Consider the following 19,368-nt stretch of genomic DNA (forward strand, 5'->3'; position numbering starts at 1 on the left):
TTATTAGAAAGAAGATATATATTCGCCAGATTTCCAGTTTTATCTCCAGTCCAAACGTAGGTCCGGAGTTAATCCGCGCCTCTAAATTACAACCAGCATCTCATTGGTTCTTGAAAACTCACGTCAGCGCGACGCGAATGACGAAAATTACAGTCATATTTTCCGACTGAGGAGAGGCTGCGAAATAGCCCGGCCTTCTTTTACGTCCCCCCCCTTGTATTTTGAAAGGGGGACTGGGACTATGGCGCGCGCGAATACTTAGGCATCTTATAACTTCTCTCTAATAAACTAGATATTGCTTCTTGATGCAGCCAAACACGTGCCTAATCGTTAGAATAAATGAAGAATGCCAGAATAGGAGGTTCCCATTAAGTACTAAATACACTGATTTGAATGCACTTAAGCTGTAAAGACCAAAACTTGGAATTTTCGCTAGCTATTAAATCTATTTCTTAATATATCCTGGAATTGAAAATTTCACAACCCTCTTTTTAAAATTAATTAGAAAGTTTAGCAATTATTTTTTTTTCATCGAGTAGGTGACAAATGTAGGCGAATTAATAATTAAAAGAGCGCGTGCAGCGTCCGAGGACTAGTTAGTTAATTAGTAAATTCTCTCTGTTTTCATTCGCTTTTACCACACACAATTTCTGGATTAAATCCTTGCTGAGAACGTGGATGTTTTAGGTAAATTTGTTCGCGACAGAATTAGTTAAATTTCAGATAGTCCTTTTTAGCATTTAGATCTATTCGAAACCAGTTGAGTAACTTTCCCCTTCACCTGCTGCCGATTGAATTCGATTCGAGGAAATTCAAGCTTTCTTTCAAATAAAGAAATATAGAAATTAAAGACTTTTTTGTATTTATTATTATTGTGGTTATACAGTGTGGAAGAGATCGGATCAATTTTTACTTTGTCTGAGAATAGCTAAACTGACTACTTTAATAATAGCTATAATAAATTTCAGACCAGTTAAATACGCCCCCCCCCCAAAAAAATAATTAAGCAAATTAAACCCATATTTAATTTATCAAGTTGGTATTATCTGTAATTGTTTACTATTTGAGAAATCAAACACATTTTGCATATATTTAAAATTTTATACTCGGTTTCAACTGTCTGCGATATGCCGTACCAATTTCTCCCGTCAACAGTACCGAGATTTACAAATAAGTAAGTATTGGAATGATCTCTTCCATACTGTGTAATAGAATAAAGTACTTAACGTAGAACAGTATAGGTATGACCTTAAAAATTGTACTTGGCAATGATTTTTTTTTTTAATTCTGGTTCGCGCCTTTTTTTAAAAAAAAAAATATTTAGGTGTTTTGATACGAGTGCTGGTAAAGTGGCGCTCCATCAAAATTGTCGTGACTCGAGATTTCCTTAATGGAACTCCTTGGAACGGGATTTCGTCTTATTGAGTCATTAATGAGCGTTTGTTTTAGATTTTTTTCTTTTTAGAAAAAATTAAGCATTGTTCAGATGATCCTTTTGGGAACGTAGCTAAGAAGAGAAAGTATAGTTCTTTTTGTTTTGGTTTGTTTTGTTCAAGAGCTCTAGTTGATCTTCAACTAAAATAATTTACAGTTCGAGAGATGATTTATGAATAAAAATAGCTCTGGTGTTTGAAGGTATTTTTTTTTTCAGTTTTTTAAAAGTGAAAAAGGCACTTGTTTCAATTTCCAGATGTTTAATGAAAGTCGTCTATACACTTGGTTAGTTGGTACATTGGGGAATGAATAACTCGAAATGCTTGAACCAGTTTTTTCAGTTACATCTAGATGAAATTTTAATGATATATTTATTTTTGTACGATAACGAATGTGTATAATTATATTTTGACTGGTCATAAGAGGTTTATATTTCAATTTATGTAGACTGGATTTACAGTTGAATATAAAGTTATATCAAGAAGCGATATCTAGTTTATTAGGGAGAAGGTATAAGATGCTTTAGCATTTGCGCGCCATAGTCCCAGTCCCACTTTCATAATACAAGGGGGGACGTAAAAGGAGGCCGGGCTATTTCACCTCTCCTCAGTCGGAAAATATGTAGTTTTCGTCATTCGCGTCGCGCTGACGTGCGTTTTCAAGAACCAATGAGATGCTGATTGTAATTAAGAGACGGAGATTAACTCCGGACCTTCGTCTTTAGGACTGGAGATAAAGCTTGATTATAAATAGATAAACTAGATATCACTTCTTGGTTATATAAAAACAGCGCGCTTTATAAACAGATTGCGGTAAAGGTATACCTTAAATTTGTAATACTTCGTATTTGAATAAATAATTATATCAGAATTTAAATCATTAAGTATAATTATCTAATGATAGGTGTCGTTAGATATTCAAGAAAAACCTCTAACATGAAAAAGAAATTAATGGTTAATCTGAAATATATAAAATATTTTGCAGAGATTTTTTTTTAAATTCAAATTTAAATCAACTATCTTGATGATTAATAGATTCATTGATATTAAACACAATTATAAATTAATAACTCTTTTGATCAATATTTAAAAGAAACCTTTTCCCAAGGAAAATATAAAAACGGGGACAGGGGGGAGAGGTTTATAAAATTTTTAATTGTAACAATACCAAATCACCCTCGCATTTATATAAAAATGTATTAAATTCGGGTGGAGTTTCCTTTTATATAAATTTTTGTTTAAAAGATAAAAAAAGCACTGCCGCCTTAAACGAAGGTCTATATTTGCCTTTAATTTTTAACCGATTTAATTTTTTTTCTTGCCTCCGCTATTTAAAAAATGGTTACAATGATTAACTAACTCATTCAGAGCAGGCTCTAATTTATTTGAAATTGACCCTGAATTTCTTAAAGCAACCATTACACCCCTTCTCATGAAGCTATCGAAGGTCAAATTGAGCTGACAATCGGCTTTTGCTAAATATACGAAAATCCGAGAACCGCGCCCCTCCGATTTAAAGTGAGATTGAAATGATTTGAGGTAATTTTTTGTTGTTCTTTTTTAATCAATAGACCGTATAAAATAGTGAATATACGAATTGGAACTGTGTTTCTATCTACAATAATAAAGAAGATACAAACAATTAAGTTTCCGTAATTTACCATACGCGTTAGGCTTCTCTCCGAAACAGTGGGGAGTACCGCTATTGGACAAATCCGTCATCCAATAGGGGTGCTCCCCAGGGCTTCGGAAACTTAATTCATTATATCTTCATTAATATTATAGATAGAAACATGGTTCCAATTTATATATTAATTATTTTTCACGCTCTTTCTATTAAAAAAGAAAAATTCTAGGTATTGTTATGGTTTTTCCTAACTAATTCTAGTCTTATAATAGTTAATTTCATCTTCTCTTGATGTTCTTTAAATTTGAGTTCCCGATTAGAAACTAATTTTCGTTATTAAGAATTGCTTAGCATTTCTAGGTCACGTATTACGTCAATTTGATACATCATCTGGGTGGTTTTATCTTTTAATGGCGGTTAGTTGCTAAGCAGCGCCGGTAATTCTTAATTTTTAATTCGTCTCGAAATGACACTTGTTAACTATCGCTTGTCTGATCGGCTTAATTCTGTTCGTAAAATTAATCGGGCCAATATTTTTTCTTAAGGGGTGCGTGATTTCCCTTCTTCCCCCCCCCTGGTTCGAGTTTCTCGTGACTTTAGAAGTACGTGGGATTTAGGATTAACGATATTAATTTATAAATTTATATGTATAACCTCGAAATTATAGGTATAACTAACAAGTGTTATAGCAGTGTCTTTTTTTTTTAATTTGATTTTACTGATATTGATATTTAGCCTTGATCTTATAAGTATTTGATCGTGTTTCAATTAAATATAGGGTGCTATTTAGCATGTTTCTGAGTGTACTAGCTGCTAGATCGTGTATCTATATGAAATTGATCACTTTTCTGTCAAACTGGTATTATTCAAAATCTTTTTTTTTTCTTTCTCGAAGTTGTTTTGTATGAAATTAGAATTTTGGGAGTTCGTTAAAAGATCACGGTTTTTGTATCGACTGTTGTAAACGTATTTATTTGAAAATTATCGTTGTATGATCATATCTATGTGTAATTGATCGTTTTATGACATATTTCTGTATAATCAATCGTTAAATGGTCCTTTTTCTGTGTAATCGATCGTTAAATGGGCCTTTTTCTATGTAATTCATCTTATTATGATCATGTATCCATATAATCGATCCTTCTATGATCAAGTTTCTATATAATCGATCCTTCTATGATCAAGTTTCTATATAATCGATCCTTCTATGATCAAGTTTCTATATAATCGATCCTTCTATGATTATATTTACATATAATCGATCCTTCTACGATCATACTTCAGTGTATTTGACCCTTCCATGATCACATTTCAGTGTATGACACATTTTTATGTAATCGATCGTTAAATAGGTACATTTCTATGAAATAGGCCTTATTATGATCATGTTTCGATAAAATCGATCCTTTTATGATCATATTTCAGTGTATTTGACCCTTCTATGATCACATTTCTGTCTAATCGATCGTTAGATGACCTTATTTCAGTCTAATCGATCATAAGATGCGCTTATTTCAGTATAGCCCTTCCTTTATGATCATATTCCTGTGTTATTGATCATTAGACGAGCATATTACTATATAATGAATCCTTCTAGAGATGATGATGTTCTCTTTCAATTACTGATCGAATCGTTCCAAAAAAGGTCTAACTTGATCGATATATCGAATTTCCATATCTTCTTAAATCATTCCACTTCATTAATTAAGTACTTAATATAGGATGCTTATCATTTTCAACCCTAAAATATTCTCTACACTTGGGGGGAGTGCTTAGATAATTTCAATGATTCCATATTTTTTTAAACCATCTCGAGTGGTACATTTTCGGGACCGCGCCCAACTGGTTCTTTGCAGTGACGTTCGGAGATATGTGTGTGCTGTTTTAAAATATTCTTAAAATAATTTTTTTTTCAATCGGTAGTCTTATCTCCTTTCGTTCAAACTTGTTATTTTGTTGTCATTTGCTTCATCATGTGTGGTTCCCGTCGGACTTAACAGACAGCTTGGCTACGTAAACAGTGACATTTAACTTTTTTTCTCTACTTTCATTGTATGATGAATGATTTCTACCAAAACTAAGCTCTTATTATTAAGCAATATTTATCTTAATATTGTCGTATTTAATGTTCATTTCAATCTTGGATTCAATTCAAAAGTTTACTACAGGTTCCCATGCATTAAACTAGATTTATTTGATTTTTTAATCAAGCTTAGTTAATTGTCTTTCTAATCCAAAGTTTTGTTTGTTCAAGGAAAGTTATATTAAAACGACACACAGGGGCAAGACCGCCTTTGGGGTATTTTTCCTCCTGCCAAGAAGCAACGCTAGAGGCAGCACGAGGTGGCTAGCTTCTTATACATGTAGTGAACTCTATCGGTGCCTTTAGGCGTCAAGGAAATAACCTAATATGGCGGCCTCCCGCTTGTATTTAATGTAATAGCAGGGATAGATTTAATTTTAGAAGTAGGAATGGAGAACAGAGTAATGTGGGCGCGCGTCAAAGTTCCGGACCCCCTGCCACGGGACCGAGGGATATGAAATAAGAGGCGGGTCATAGCGACAGAGGTCAAAAGGAATTACGTATTTTTCGCCGTCCCCGTTAGCAACGTCATCAAAACGTAGTTTAAGTGGGCCAATAAGGTAATTTAAACTTTTCGTTACGTGTAAAATTGAGGGACTCTATACTGGGCTATGAGTCGGACTGAAGTAAATGCTAACCGTTCTCCATTCCTACTTATAAAATTAAATATATCCCTGGAAATAGTCTATTTCTTTGAAAATATTTTAAAAGAATCCCCTGAAATAATTAGCGTAATCAAGCCATAATGAAGAGATGACACAATATATATATTCGTATAATCATTTTAATTACCATAAGAAAAACCCCTTTAAAGAAAAAAACATGAAAACGTCTGATTAATTATTAATACAATGGTAAAATTTCGGTTGCCACCCGTCTGCTTTTGTCTCTTAGAAAAAAAATTAAATTATTAAAAAGAAAAAACCTTTCCACAAAACAAATTAAAAAGAAAGAAAAAAGCGTGCTAGGGGTGCTTTGATATTTTAACGGTACTATAATTGTCTAGTGAAAGAAGAAATTAAAAACACCTTCTTCTTCTTCTACTACTTGGTCGGATATAGGTGGGTGTAAAGCCGTAAGCGCCGTTACAATCACGAATAGAGAAAAAGGGTGATTCCTTTAACGAGATGAGCACGATTGAAAAATATAAAACTTCCCAAAATGAACCTACGAAAAGAAAAAAAAATAATAATTCTACTTCAAGCTAGTTCGACCTTCGTCTGCTCGAATATGAAACCTTGAAGATCTTCTACTTTTTTTAAAAATAAGATTAAAGCTAATAAACTCGAAGTTATTAAGTTACACCATAAGTTTATAAGATGTGTTCCATAAGTATGACGACACTTCCTATAATTCGTAATGTTAGAGACTTACAGCTTGAGCTAGTTCGAGAACGACAAGCGAGAATTGACTACTCGTGGTTTTGCAGTCCATCTTCCTATTTGGTCTATGTACTAAGCCTTTGACAGCTCCTCAAGAGGCGTCGCTTTACCTCGAATCTATGACCTACGTCACTTCATTCATGACAAGCTCCAGTTTGTAACCAGTGACAAACTTATGGCTAACATATCTTAGGAACTTATGGTCAAACGCTATGCCCTATTGGAATTACACGTACATTAAATTTCCCGCCGCCATTTTTCAAGATGGCCGTGGTTTATTAAAGCATTCCTTAGGGAGTACCAACTACATGACAAATTTGGACTAGATGTAGAAAGGCGTTTCACTTTTAAAGATTTAGATATCCTATTCCAGTTTTTCAGTATATCACTAGAACACTTCATTTTTAATCTACTTCTGATTGAAGAAAAGGAAACTAGGAGGTGAAGAAAGTTGATTCGCTTGATATTCTTTTAATATTCTTCGCGACTCCCAAAGATACAATCGTTTTCTTCTCATTTAAAAAAAGAAAATACATGAGACAGACAAAAAGGCTTAACGTTTATTCCGACGAGGGTGGATACCGATAAAAGAATATTACCGGTGGCGCAATGATGATCTTCAGTTCCGCTACGCGCTCTAACACACTACTTACTACCTTACTGGCTGACTTAGCCCGTTTCTAATCCAGAAAAATGTAAATTCCCAAATACCCCCAAATTCTTAAATTTCAGCGACGGTTTTTTGTTTATTTTTCTTCTTTACTCTGGGATCTAGATTGGAACTTATGATTTCTTCTGACGTAATCTCTCTATTTAGAATTATTAGATATGTACAGGGTGTTACAAAAAGGGTGGTGGTAGGACCGATGTGCAGTGGCATAGTTGCATGGGAAAACAATTTTGAGTCAAAAATGTAACATCATCTATGACATTTTACCGTTTGAGCCACTGTTTTCGAGTTATGATAAGAGTGTTTTAAGGATGACCCCTTAATTAAATTAGAATTTACTTACTTTCAGTTTCTTACTTAAATTGAAACTTCTGCATTAAGTAATAGACAAGATCCCATATAAACACCTGAGAACATTCAAAGATGAGATTAGTCTCTAGTGTCATAATCTCAGGTTTTTTCCCAACTATTATACGTTATTTCATGCCTAACAACCCTGCGCAAAAGTATATTTCTCTGGGAGGTTTTTCTGCCTTTTAATACGTTCTCAGTACTTATATACGTTCTTAAATATAATAATATAATATAATATAGATGTTACATTCGAAAGAAAAATATTTTTCGAAATGAAAACGTAGGTTGAGCAGAGCTGTGCTAATTAGCTGACAACTAATTGAATTAAAATTAGCAATTAGGGAAATATTTATGAGCTAATTAATTAGCAAATTAGCAATTAGGGAAATATTTATGAACTAATTAATTAGCCAATTAGCAATTAGACATAGAAACTAATTCAATTCAATTAGAAATTAGACATTTATTTATCAAACTAATTAATTAGAATTACTATTTTCTAATTAAGGTAAAAAAGAAACCATAAGTAAACATAAAAGTTTAAAGTGCCCATGGATTTAGTACTTTGGTAATGCAAAGTTTAATGTTTTAATGCCATTGAAAAACGGGTACGGAAGCCATGAATTATTCTCAAAAAATGAGACAGGCCTCGAGTGTTCCGTCATGTTAAAATTTGTCTCATTTCTTCATTTTATTGCACAGTTCCTATAATGGACTCCTGAGTAGTAAATACATGCGAACTGCTATTAATTCGAGTGGGTAAATCAGTCGGAATTTCGAAATGGGGCAGTTGCGAACTACGAAATTTTCTACTAGTACTAGTATTCTCTCATAATTGAGGAGCTGAAAAATTTAGAGTAGCACTAAGGTTTCCTCATCGATATAACAAGGCTTTTTCATATTCAAATAGATGAATCAAGAATTAATTCCTCGATTTTTTACAACAAATTGGCGTAAAAGATTAATTGAAAATCCAATTGGCTAATTAGTTAATCCTTAATCTAATTAAATTGTAATTAGATAATTACCTTTCCGAATCATACTAATTAATTAGAATTACTTCTCAATTAGCACTAAGGTAATTAAAATTCAATTACCATTTTCAATTAGTAAATGTTGCTAATTAATTACAAATTGAATTAGCTAACTAATTAATTAGCACAGCTCTGAGGTTGAGGATGCTTTAACCTAAATATACTTCAATTAGCTCAATTGCGTTTTCTATTTCAAAAAAATGAATATGACATCTCTATTAAGTTTCTTTATTATTGTTGATTCGTGCAATGCCTTCTGGGTGGGCTTATATGATTGGGTATTATTTTAAAATAGGTTTTGACAGCTCGGATTATATTGATAGGCCCTCGAAAAATTACCCTTTACTTTTTTACCACTACTACTATTATTATTATTTTAAATTCCGTTTTCTAATTTTAAAGTTTCAACACATCTAGGGTAGGTTACTAACTTTTTAATTAGAAACCTAATTGCGAAAATAAGAAAAATACTCTGTTTACTTAAAGAAGATTCGCGTGAGAAAAAAGGATCTTCACGTGCACTTCAACTCTTTTTTAATTCTTTTGAAAAACGGGATATAAGATTCAAAGTCATTCACGTTTTTAAAAAACCTTAATTTATCTAAACTCTCGAAATTCTCGAGACAGCCAGAATGGCATCAACCTAAATTATCCACTGGTATTTTGTTTTTATCTTTTCTTTTCTATGGTGAATTTAATTTGGATATTAAAGTAGTCTATTATATAAAGCGTACGTAGACTTGAAACAATATAATGGCGGCGGTATACGTAAGCAGGCGATTGCGAAAAGCAAATTATAATTGGAGCTCGAACTGAACTGACATCGTGAATCTCGTTTAAAGTAAGGAGAGTGAGAGAAGAAACTCCTTTTAAGTAATTTTGCCGATGCTCATCCATCATTTTCTTGAATATTCTTTTGTTTCGAAGGTAATCCGGTCCTTGGTTTGGTGCATATACTCGAAGCCTTAACCAACTAAGGAACGTCGTATCCTAAACGAGATGGTTGGGAAACTCCCGTAATCAGGGAGTTGTAATATGAGGGGAGAACTTAGCTTTGTCAGCAAATCCTTGTCACCCAATCTGTTTGGAAAAGGGTACGCGTTACGCGATTCTTGATGAAGTGCATTGGAACGGTGCTTTTAAATACAACTTTTTTTGGTCACGGCAACCAGACCCCTTATTATAGTATTCATTATGAGTTAGGTTAGATTAAGTTCGGGTTTGGGTAGGTTAGGCTAAGTTCAGGTTTGGGTAGGTTAGATTAAGTTCGGGTTTGGGTAGGTTAGATTAAGTTCGGGTTTGGGTAGGTTAGGCTAAGTTCGGGTTTGGGTAGGTTAGGCTAAGTTCGGGTTTGGGTAGGTTAGGCTAAGTTCGGGTTTGGGTAGGTTAGGCTAAGTTCGGGTTTGGGTAGGTTAGGCTAAGTTCGGGTTTGGGTAGGTTAGGCTAAGTTCGGGTTTGGGTAGGTTAGGCTAAGTTCGGGTTTGGGTAGGTTAGGCTAAGTTCGGGTTTGGGTAGGTTAGGCTAAGTCCATTTTTGGGTAGGTCAGGCTAAGTTAAGATTTGGGTAGGTCAGGCTAAGTTCAGGTTTGAATAGGTTAGGGTTAAGTTCAGGTTTGAATAGGTTAGGGTTAAGTTCAGGTTTGGGTAGGTCTGTTACTTTTTCTCCGCAAATAATTAATGGAATGATCTATTGGTATTTTCTCAACCATCTATACGAATTAAACTTGAATCTAAAGGCCGGTAAGAAACATTTCGGAATCTCATTACTCTATATTCTCCTTTTAAAGATATTTTTTATTTGAACGTATTAACAAGGCGATTGTTTTAAATTCATCTAAAGTTAGAGGAGTAAAGGGAGCATTCTCCATTGTTTCTATAATACCCGGACAGGTTTTTCTTAGCCGAGCTCACCCTCGGCTGCAAGGATCGTGTTGGAATTAAACTCGACCAATTATTTGGACCACATTCTCACGTTTTCTTCACCTTGCTATGATCAAAAACCGAAAGAAAAATTCTACCCGATTTTCTTTTTATTATCTTTTCAACGCCATTTTGTTAGAAAGGTGCGCCTTTTACATTTTATAATGGTGGCCGGGTGGTCTCTATTCCACCCTGATTATCTTTCTTTTTTGTCTTTATATAAACCCATGGACTCGACTCCCCACGTTTTGTTTTTGCTAGAATTCGAATTTTTATCCAATCAAGGAATTATTATTATTTCAATATATCGAACCCTTATTGACCGATTTTAAAGGTTTATTTTTCTACATAGTGGGAGGTTTTTTCTCTCTCTCTTTTTCAGATTAATTATTTGCGGTTAGAGATAGAAGTTTTAAGAATTTAACGCCTATTTTATCCATTGTTATTATGGGGATAATTCTTCTTCGAATTTCATTAATAATTAAAAAAAATATTTAAAACAAAATCAGCGATATTAGGAAAGACGAACGAAGGCTAACTGTAAAATAACGGATGATGGATTAGGTTAGACCGTGATAGTTAATTGCGTTTAAATACTCTTAAATAGATACAAATACTCGATAGCTAAACATTAAAGGAAAGATACAAGCAAAAATAATTTGTTACTGCCAGAGTGCTTAACTAATAATTTCAAATTTGCAAGAGAAAATTAACTATTCCCTGATAGACAGCGAGGTTCGCTTACTGCAACCAATAAACCTCTTCGATGCAATAAAGGTGGTAGGCAACCCTCAGCATCGGGACAAACAAGGGGGTTGACACATAGCCTTCTCTGCGCACTCTCTGTACCCAAAACTCCTATTACGCAGGCGCCGAAAACCGAGATAGAAGGCAAAGTTTTACCCCCTTTGTCTTTCCCTCTTAGGTACATCGAAGAGGCTTATTAACTGGTGCAGCCTTACTTGCGTATCATGGATGCAATCTTCCAGCATTTTTTAATTAAAAGCTTATATTTGATTACCCAAGAAAATTTGAGGATTATTACCTATCACTTTTACAAGTAACGAACGATTTAAACTCAATAAAACTTTAGCTCGTATCATTCCTTTAACCTGCATTTTTCAAAACATCATTGTTTAAAACAAATCTGTTTGTCCCTGAAAATGCGTCCATAATTTATACGGTGTTTTAGCAATAACGATAATATTTGAATAATGGATCAAATATAATAAGGGGTAATCGATTTTTTGGCGTCGAAATTAACGATATTATAATCGAGAATCGATTGCTGCGATATATAAAATATACATCAGAAATTCTAGACCATTATCGTGAAATTCGTGCATTGGGCTTATAGTACTTAGTCTTCTCTCTCTCAACTTTTATTAGAGGCCTCCCAAATAAATTATATCAGAAAAGATCAGAGAAAAACTTGACCCTCTCTTCAACGCGTTATTAAAATCAAGGTTAAGAGATTATTACCTCTTAAAAATAAGTTTAAAAGAAAACGGGCCGCACGAGATACAACAAGAAGTTTGAAATAATAAAAAAAAATCACTCTTGAAATAATGGTAATGATTATTCCGTATGCTACCCTCCATTACTTCTCATCAGTGGCAAATTCAAGAGAAGGTGAAGTACTTACACCTGCCCATAACATTTACCCTTAAACCAAGAAGATATTATATCTAGTTTATTAGGGAGAAGGTATAAGATGTCTAAGTATTCACGCGCCATAGTCCTTGCAGTCCCCCTTTTAAAATTCAAGGGGGGACGTAAAAGGAGGCCGGGCTATTTCGCCTCTCCTCAGTCGGAAAATATGACTGTAATTTTCGTCATTCGCGTCGCGCTGACGTGAGTTTTCAAGAACCAATGAGATGCTGGTTGTAATTTAGAGGCGGCGGGGATTAACTCTGGACCTACTATAAGTTTGTACTGGAGATAAAGCTGGAAATGTGGCGCGAATTTATACCTTCTCCCTAATAAACTAGATATCACTTCTTGCTTAAACTCTAAATTATTTGGCGTATTTAAACCTTCACTTTAGATTTTTTCGGGGTTTTAGATGGCCGTGTATTAAAAGGGCGCGAATCATTCGTTTTTGGAATAGTAAAATATATAGTGTTTTTTCTTCTTTATTTATTTTTTTTTTATTTTACTTTCTCTTCTCCCTGTATTTTTGGTGCCTTTATAAATATTCATTATTTTACTTAAGGATCACCCTCCCCGTTACCGAGAAACCGACTTTTCTTTCTTTTTATTTTATTTTCATTCGAGTTTTAAATCTAAAATAGATAAGTCTACCTCGAATCATTATTCAGATGGCGTTTACGACTAACTGTTCGTAATGCGTAACAGAAACAAGCTGCTGGAGTAGAGAGTGTGTAGTTTAATCTATAACTTGATTTTTCAGCTTAGCAACGAAAAGATTTCCACTCCTCTTAATTTAATTCTCTTTGATACAGAACCTGAAAAATTTCTTGTTTATTTTGAACAAAAAATACCTTAAATGATTTTAGTTTTCTTTTTTTTCTTTTTCGACATTTTTTTGCGAAATTTATCGGATTAATAGTTATGCTGGAGTAGAGAATGTAGTTGCCTCTATAACTTGAATTTTCAGCTTAGCAACGAAGATATTTCCACTCCTCTTAATTTAATTCTCTTTGATATAGAACCTGAAAAATGTCTTGTTTATTTTGAGTAAAATTTCAAAATACCTTAAATGTTTTTGGTTTTTTTACTTTTCGACATTTTTTTGGGGGAAATTTATCGGATTAATAGTTATAAACCTTTATAAAATTCAACCTTAATAGTCAATCAAAGTGTTAGTTAAAATCCTTTTTTAAAGTTATTTAGTTTTTATTATAAACTTTTTATTTCTTTCAAAATTTAAAACCCGCGGATTAAAAAAGTAAATAGTTTCAAAAAGAAAACCAACCTTCTATAGTCAATCAATTTGAAAAGATACTTCAAAATTTTCAAAACGTAAATTCTTTCTCTAAAAATCTTTTTCAAATCTACAGTATATTGATCAATTCCAGTTTTGATATAAGAGTTTGTTTCAAGGTTTCGATTTATTTCAATCTATTACACTTAAAAGCTGACTGTATATGTTTAGAACCCGCGATTCGAATGAGTTTTTATTCGTATTAAAAATCGTAGAACTTATAATAATATTTAAGCCTTGATTTTGACCTTTCCCTTGACCTTGATTGCGTTATTTCAAAGTACATTTTGAGAGCGACATGCACACTCGAAAAAGAACCAAAACTCCTCGACAAATTAGAAAATGGCAATAAATCGAAGGCTAAACTCGGTTATAATTAGCGTGAATACGTACTCAGTGAATTTTTGCTTCATTTTTACACAAAAATCCTTGAAAATAATCCTCCACAGAGTATTAAACTCGCTGATTATTTTAAAGGTAACGTGGATTATATCAATACGTAGTTAATTACCCCACTGCAAGTTCCAAATAAGGTTCCGTGTTCTTGTAGGACAGTAACACACCTTTTCGATGTAAAAAAGGGGGTAGGTAACCCTCCGTAACGGGACATACAAGGAGGTTGATACATTGCCGTCTCTGCGCACTCTCATGATACAAAAAGACTACAGCGCAGGCGCCAAAAAGCGAGATGGAAGGCATAGTTTTACCCATGTGTCTTTCACTCTTAATTACATCGAAATGGTTTATAATTGTCGCGTGACGCGGAAAGGTTCATAATTCAAGACAGTCTCGATGGTGTTTGTGGTTTAAAGGTGTCAACACAAGAAACCTTTCACCTCTTAATTGATTGTTACAAATTTTTTGATTTTGGACATTGGGGTCACTGGGGTCAGCAAGTTACCGCAACAAGTTGTTTGGATCTCCTAGCTGTTCATAGTTCAACTGACTTTGGTCAATAGTCTGCTACTACGAACTTTCTCCTGATGTCAGACCCTCCTACCTCTTAATTTACTTTGGTTTTGGTGGCCATATTGTCAGCCAAGTTGTCAGCTCAGGCAATACAATTTAGACTACTAATATTGACGTCACGTCCCTGTAGCCCCTGTCCTCTCTGTACCACTCTATAGATCCCCGAGGTGACGCGCTAAACGATTTAGTTTTTGACCTTGAGGTCACGAGAGCAATACGCACTTTATGATAAACTTTTTAAATTAATTAAAATGAATGATATCATTCATTATTAACGGCATTCGTCTTGCACATTCTCTTTAAGGGAGAGAAAAGAAAAAAATAACCTACGCGCAAAACTAAAAGTTTTTTTCAGAGAAAAAGTAAAAATTTGGAGCAAAATTGTGGCTGCTGCCGCTGTCTTCGTTTGTAAGATAGCGTAGGAACTCCCTATATTTAATGAAGAGAAGTTTTCGCTCTCTTAACCCTGTTGGAAATCATGGGAGGACAAACTTAAGAACTTTGAAATTTTTTCCCTAAAAGTAATTTACGGATTAAAAATGGATGCTTTGGTTATAAGAGGCAAAGGCACGCGTTTCAGAGTGGGACGGAGTTAACTGATAAATACGTGGGAGCACCCCAAAGTGTTTTTGGAAATTTCGACAAAACGTTTACTAAAATGATTAATCGATTTTTGCCAATATCTATTTGGAATTTATTAAAAAATTTATGCAATTATTGCAAGTGTACCTTTTGCTGTTACCAATTACAGCGATTTTTCACGGTTTCGAGTAAAACCTTGATTGCAAAATATTTCATGAAAAATCCTGAATTAGTTTCGGTAAGATATGGAATTTGCAACCTTACTTTTCCCATAAAGTTCTAGTTATAACCGTACATTTAATGCCCACTAGCAAGATTGCAAACGACACATGTTCACCGCCCTTGAACTAAAGTGTTACAAACGTAGCCAATGTTCATCAATTTCTAAATTTCTCATTTTTTCTTTGACAACTTACTTAACCCCAAAAATATTTTTTTTTTCTCTCAAATTTACTTTAAAATGTTGCCCTGTTCTTACGAGTTAAACCCTGGAAGTTAATAATTCTTTTTCTTAAACCAAACCATATATTCATTCATCATAATTTTCCTTACAAACACTCGAAAAACCCGTATACACTTCATATACCAAATTGTATACCTTATAATATAATAATTTTTGAAACAATGTATGTACTTTCTTTCTCACATTATTATATATATCACTAAACCAGGTGCAATTTTCTCGGGCTACATTTACCGTTAGTTAACCAGTCACCTTTGTACGAGGGGCATATCATTGTAAGATTCGATGTACGTTGATTACAGATTACGTTTAATCATTTTTGCACTGTCAAGGGTAGGGCTTTTACAGTCACCGATTACTCTCTGACCGGCCCCTCGAAATTGTATTCTTCAACCTTAAACTTTTTAGCCCCAATTCCAAATTTGATAAAACAGAGAAAATATCATTAAGTGTATAAAAAAAATATTGAGTAGAAGTTTTGTTGTAATGTATGAAAGAAATCTTGACTTAAATCACTTTTTAATTGTTTCATTATAGGATCGTATCATGTGCCTTGAAACGTTGTTACTTGAAGAAAAACATTGCGAATGTATTGCATTTCAACAAAGGGGTAAGTGTACTGTTTTGACTTAATTGCATTTTAGTTTTTCCCACCAAAAATCTTGATAACCTTAAATTACAGTTAAATATAGAATTAAGTATAACCAGAAGTGAGATGAGACTAGAAGTGAAGGGCTCTAGCATTGGTAGTAGATCCTGGCACTAGTGAACAAATTTCAGGATTTTATGCCGCTTCCATCGCGCCTACACTACAGAGAAAAAAATTGGACGAGTTCCAAAAACATTTTCTACCCCCTTCCCCTAAACCTAAAGCCGCGGAACACGGACGCCTGTGCTTGAATCTAGTTCGGCTGTCTACCGCCACGAGCGTCTCACGTTTTGGAGGGAAAATTCAGAAACCGCTACCAGAGGGCCAACCGTTGGTGTCTTATCAAGAATATTCACTTTCGCCGAGTGAAGAATTTGGTTAGCTCAGTACTTCTGGTCTCATCTTACTTCTGGTATAACTGAAGGTTAACAGTTAGGGATTTCATTATCCCTTTGAAATCAAAATGCTATAACTAAACCCCTCCAATTAAAAACTCACCAAAAATGAAACACATTTTGATACGTGCATGAGCCTTTCATTTTTTGAACTCGTAAGGGTGGCGTTGGGTGGAATTGATAAAAAAAACTAGCAAATTATAATTCGCGAAATACAGTGATCCAATTATTAGCGAAAACCTTGAAATATTTCATCTTAGGAACAGGGCATGAAGCCTTTTATTTTAGGAAGAAAAAAAAACTTGAATAAAAACTCGCTATCTTATAAGGGGTAATTACGGATCTTATACTGTTTTTCTTGAAAAAAAGGCGGGTACTTTTGGCGCATAAATATACGCTTTAAAAACGTTACATTTTCTTACATAAGAAGAGACGACATGTTCTACTCAAAAATCGTTCCACACCATCGAGTGTCTACGTCTGTTCGGTTCTGTAATGTTATACTTATGCGGTAAAAACACTTTTTAAAAACTTGAATATTTTTAAGTGCTGTGACAAAGATACATGGACCCCCAAAGTTGAACCAGTTTTTCTTTTTAGTCGTTGATAGATTACGGGTTATACTGTATTCCTCTCATAGATATGTATTTATGAAATTGTATTGTGTGTAGGTCTAGAGAAACATTTTTAATTCTTATACACATTCCTATCAGTTGTCAGGGTCACGAAAATTAAACCAAACTTTCGTGAAATTAAGTATAGGTTCATTCTGGTTTACATTAATGGTTTATGGGATTGAAGAATTAAGGTGGTATTGTGTTGTGTGTGGTAGCCAGGGTTAAGTATCTGTGTCAGGAACTTGACTCTCATTGTGTTTTATTGCGTTACTCCAAATTATATATGGAATGAGGTAGGAATGAAGTTAGGAGCAGTTTACAGTTGGGACCGTCTAGGTTTGGTACAGGCGCACTTCGAATTATCTAGAAAATACTCGATAATACATAATAGCCTCATGCGACACTTTGTGAATCTCTACAAAAACTTTACATCATCATTAGGCCTAGCTCCCAAATGTTTTCTATATCCCCAATTAAGTTTCTAGCTTATTTCTAAGCTACTATGCCAAGTTATACTCAACTACAAACTTATCAAGTCATCTCTCATTTTGATAATGTCTAAGACGAACCCTCCTTCAATAATAATCAAGGGATAAAAATCTATATATATTTTCACAGTTAATGAATTCGTGAACGAATTATTAGAGAGAAAAGAGGGTATAACCACCGCCCAAGTTGAAATAAACGCTATTCTAATGCATAGTATCATTATGTTTCATGAGTATGACATTTCTTGTACTTCGTAATGCTAGAGACTTACAGCTCGAGCTAGTTCGAGAACGACGCGAGAATTGACTACACTTGATTTTGAAGTCCATCCTAGTTAGTCTGTACTAAGCCTTTGACAGCGCCTCACCAGGCATCGCTTTACCTCGAATCTATGACCTACCTCAATCACTTCACGACAAGCTCCAATTTGTAACCAGTGATAATCTTACGGTAGGAACATATCTTACGAACTTATGATAGTATTCATTGTTTCACCAATCGACTTTAGAAAAATTAAAACGTGTTATTCTCCGAGCAGTGGTGGTGCACCCCTCGAAGCGTACCCCGTTTGTCCGCTCCGTTGGGTATAGTTAACCGTACACGGATGACACCCCTTTGACCTCGAAAAGTAGATGAGCCCCTTAAACTGGATCAAAGGACCATTAGCGAACGACTTACTTAGATATTTTCTATGCCCCCTTTTCAAAACTCTGTCTCTCTCCCCTAACTATTTTAAGGACGAGTTTTTCATTATGTTCGTGACAACCTTGAGCCTGACTGGGTTGGACTGAATAGAAATGACAAAAGTCTATGGCTATATAGTCAACGCTCTTTTTAGTTTTCTTTTAAAGTTTTTGGTTTTTTTCTATTTCTTTCTTTTGCGTTGAGCCAACCTGCACCATCATCTATTAAACGTGATTTTTAAACCCTGGACTGTTATGGTTTTAGGGTTTCGTGGGTTGACTCGAAAGAATTGGGGAAATTCTCAAAAAAGGTAAATCCAAATGACAAAAGATTGAACGTTTTTCGTCGGTTAGAACCTGTCCTATATTATATGGCTATAATTTCATGAAAGATCCTATAATATCCTTTATTTTTGACTTAGTCGAAGCAGGTATAGATTTAATTTTAGAAGTAGGAATGGAGAACAAAGTAATGTGGGCGCGCGTCAAAGTCCCGGATCCCCTTCCACGGGACGGAGGGGTATGGAAGAAGAGGCGGGTCATAGCGACAGAGGTAAAATGGAATTACGTACTTTTCGCCGTCCCCGTCAGCAACATCACCAAAACGTAGTTTAAATGAGTCAATAAGATAATTTAAACTTTTCGTTACGTGTTGGAGGGAGGGGCTCTTTACTGGGCTATGAGTCGGACAGAAGTAAAGGCTAACCGTTCTCCATTCTTACTTCTAAAATTAAATCTATCCCTGGTCGAAGTTTTCTTACAGTTTAGCATCAAATTTATCGAAATTTAGCTCTTTTATCGAGATCACATTTGACTAGACACCGAAATTGCGGAGTTTGCTCAGTAATTTTTTTACATTAATATTCTAATCCATTGGAATTTGGTACAGATATTAATTCTCCAGGGTTAATGTCTGTAACTTAACCAACTTCTTACCTAATACGTAAACCTTTGTGCGCCTAAATCCGTGACCAGAAATGTCTTATAACAGTTACATAGCTCTCGTGTTACATGTATTATACTTATATACCATGCGTTATATAAAATTGATATTAATGGCCCTTGGGTTTTA

The 19,368-nt window shown here is 34.4% G+C and overlaps 1 long non-coding RNA gene across 1 annotated transcript in view; it reads left to right on the forward strand.

Annotated features, from left to right (window-relative positions):
- LOC149602674 (uncharacterized) overlaps positions 1 to 16,073 on the forward strand; it is a 72,192-nt gene extending 56,119 nt beyond the window's left edge. The window contains exon 5 of the long non-coding RNA XR_016377844.1: positions 16,001 to 16,073. This is a non-coding gene — a long non-coding RNA (uncharacterized LOC149602674). The remainder of the gene's footprint in view (positions 1 to 16,000) is intronic.
- The last annotated feature ends 3,295 nt before the right edge of the window (positions 16,074 to 19,368 follow it).

This window comes from Phalangium opilio, unplaced genomic scaffold, assembly GCF_054372755.1.
Source record: "Phalangium opilio isolate 3A_F unplaced genomic scaffold, DU_Popi_V2 ptg000354l_1, whole genome shotgun sequence".
NCBI lineage: Eukaryota > Metazoa > Arthropoda > Arachnida > Opiliones > Phalangiidae > Phalangium > Phalangium opilio.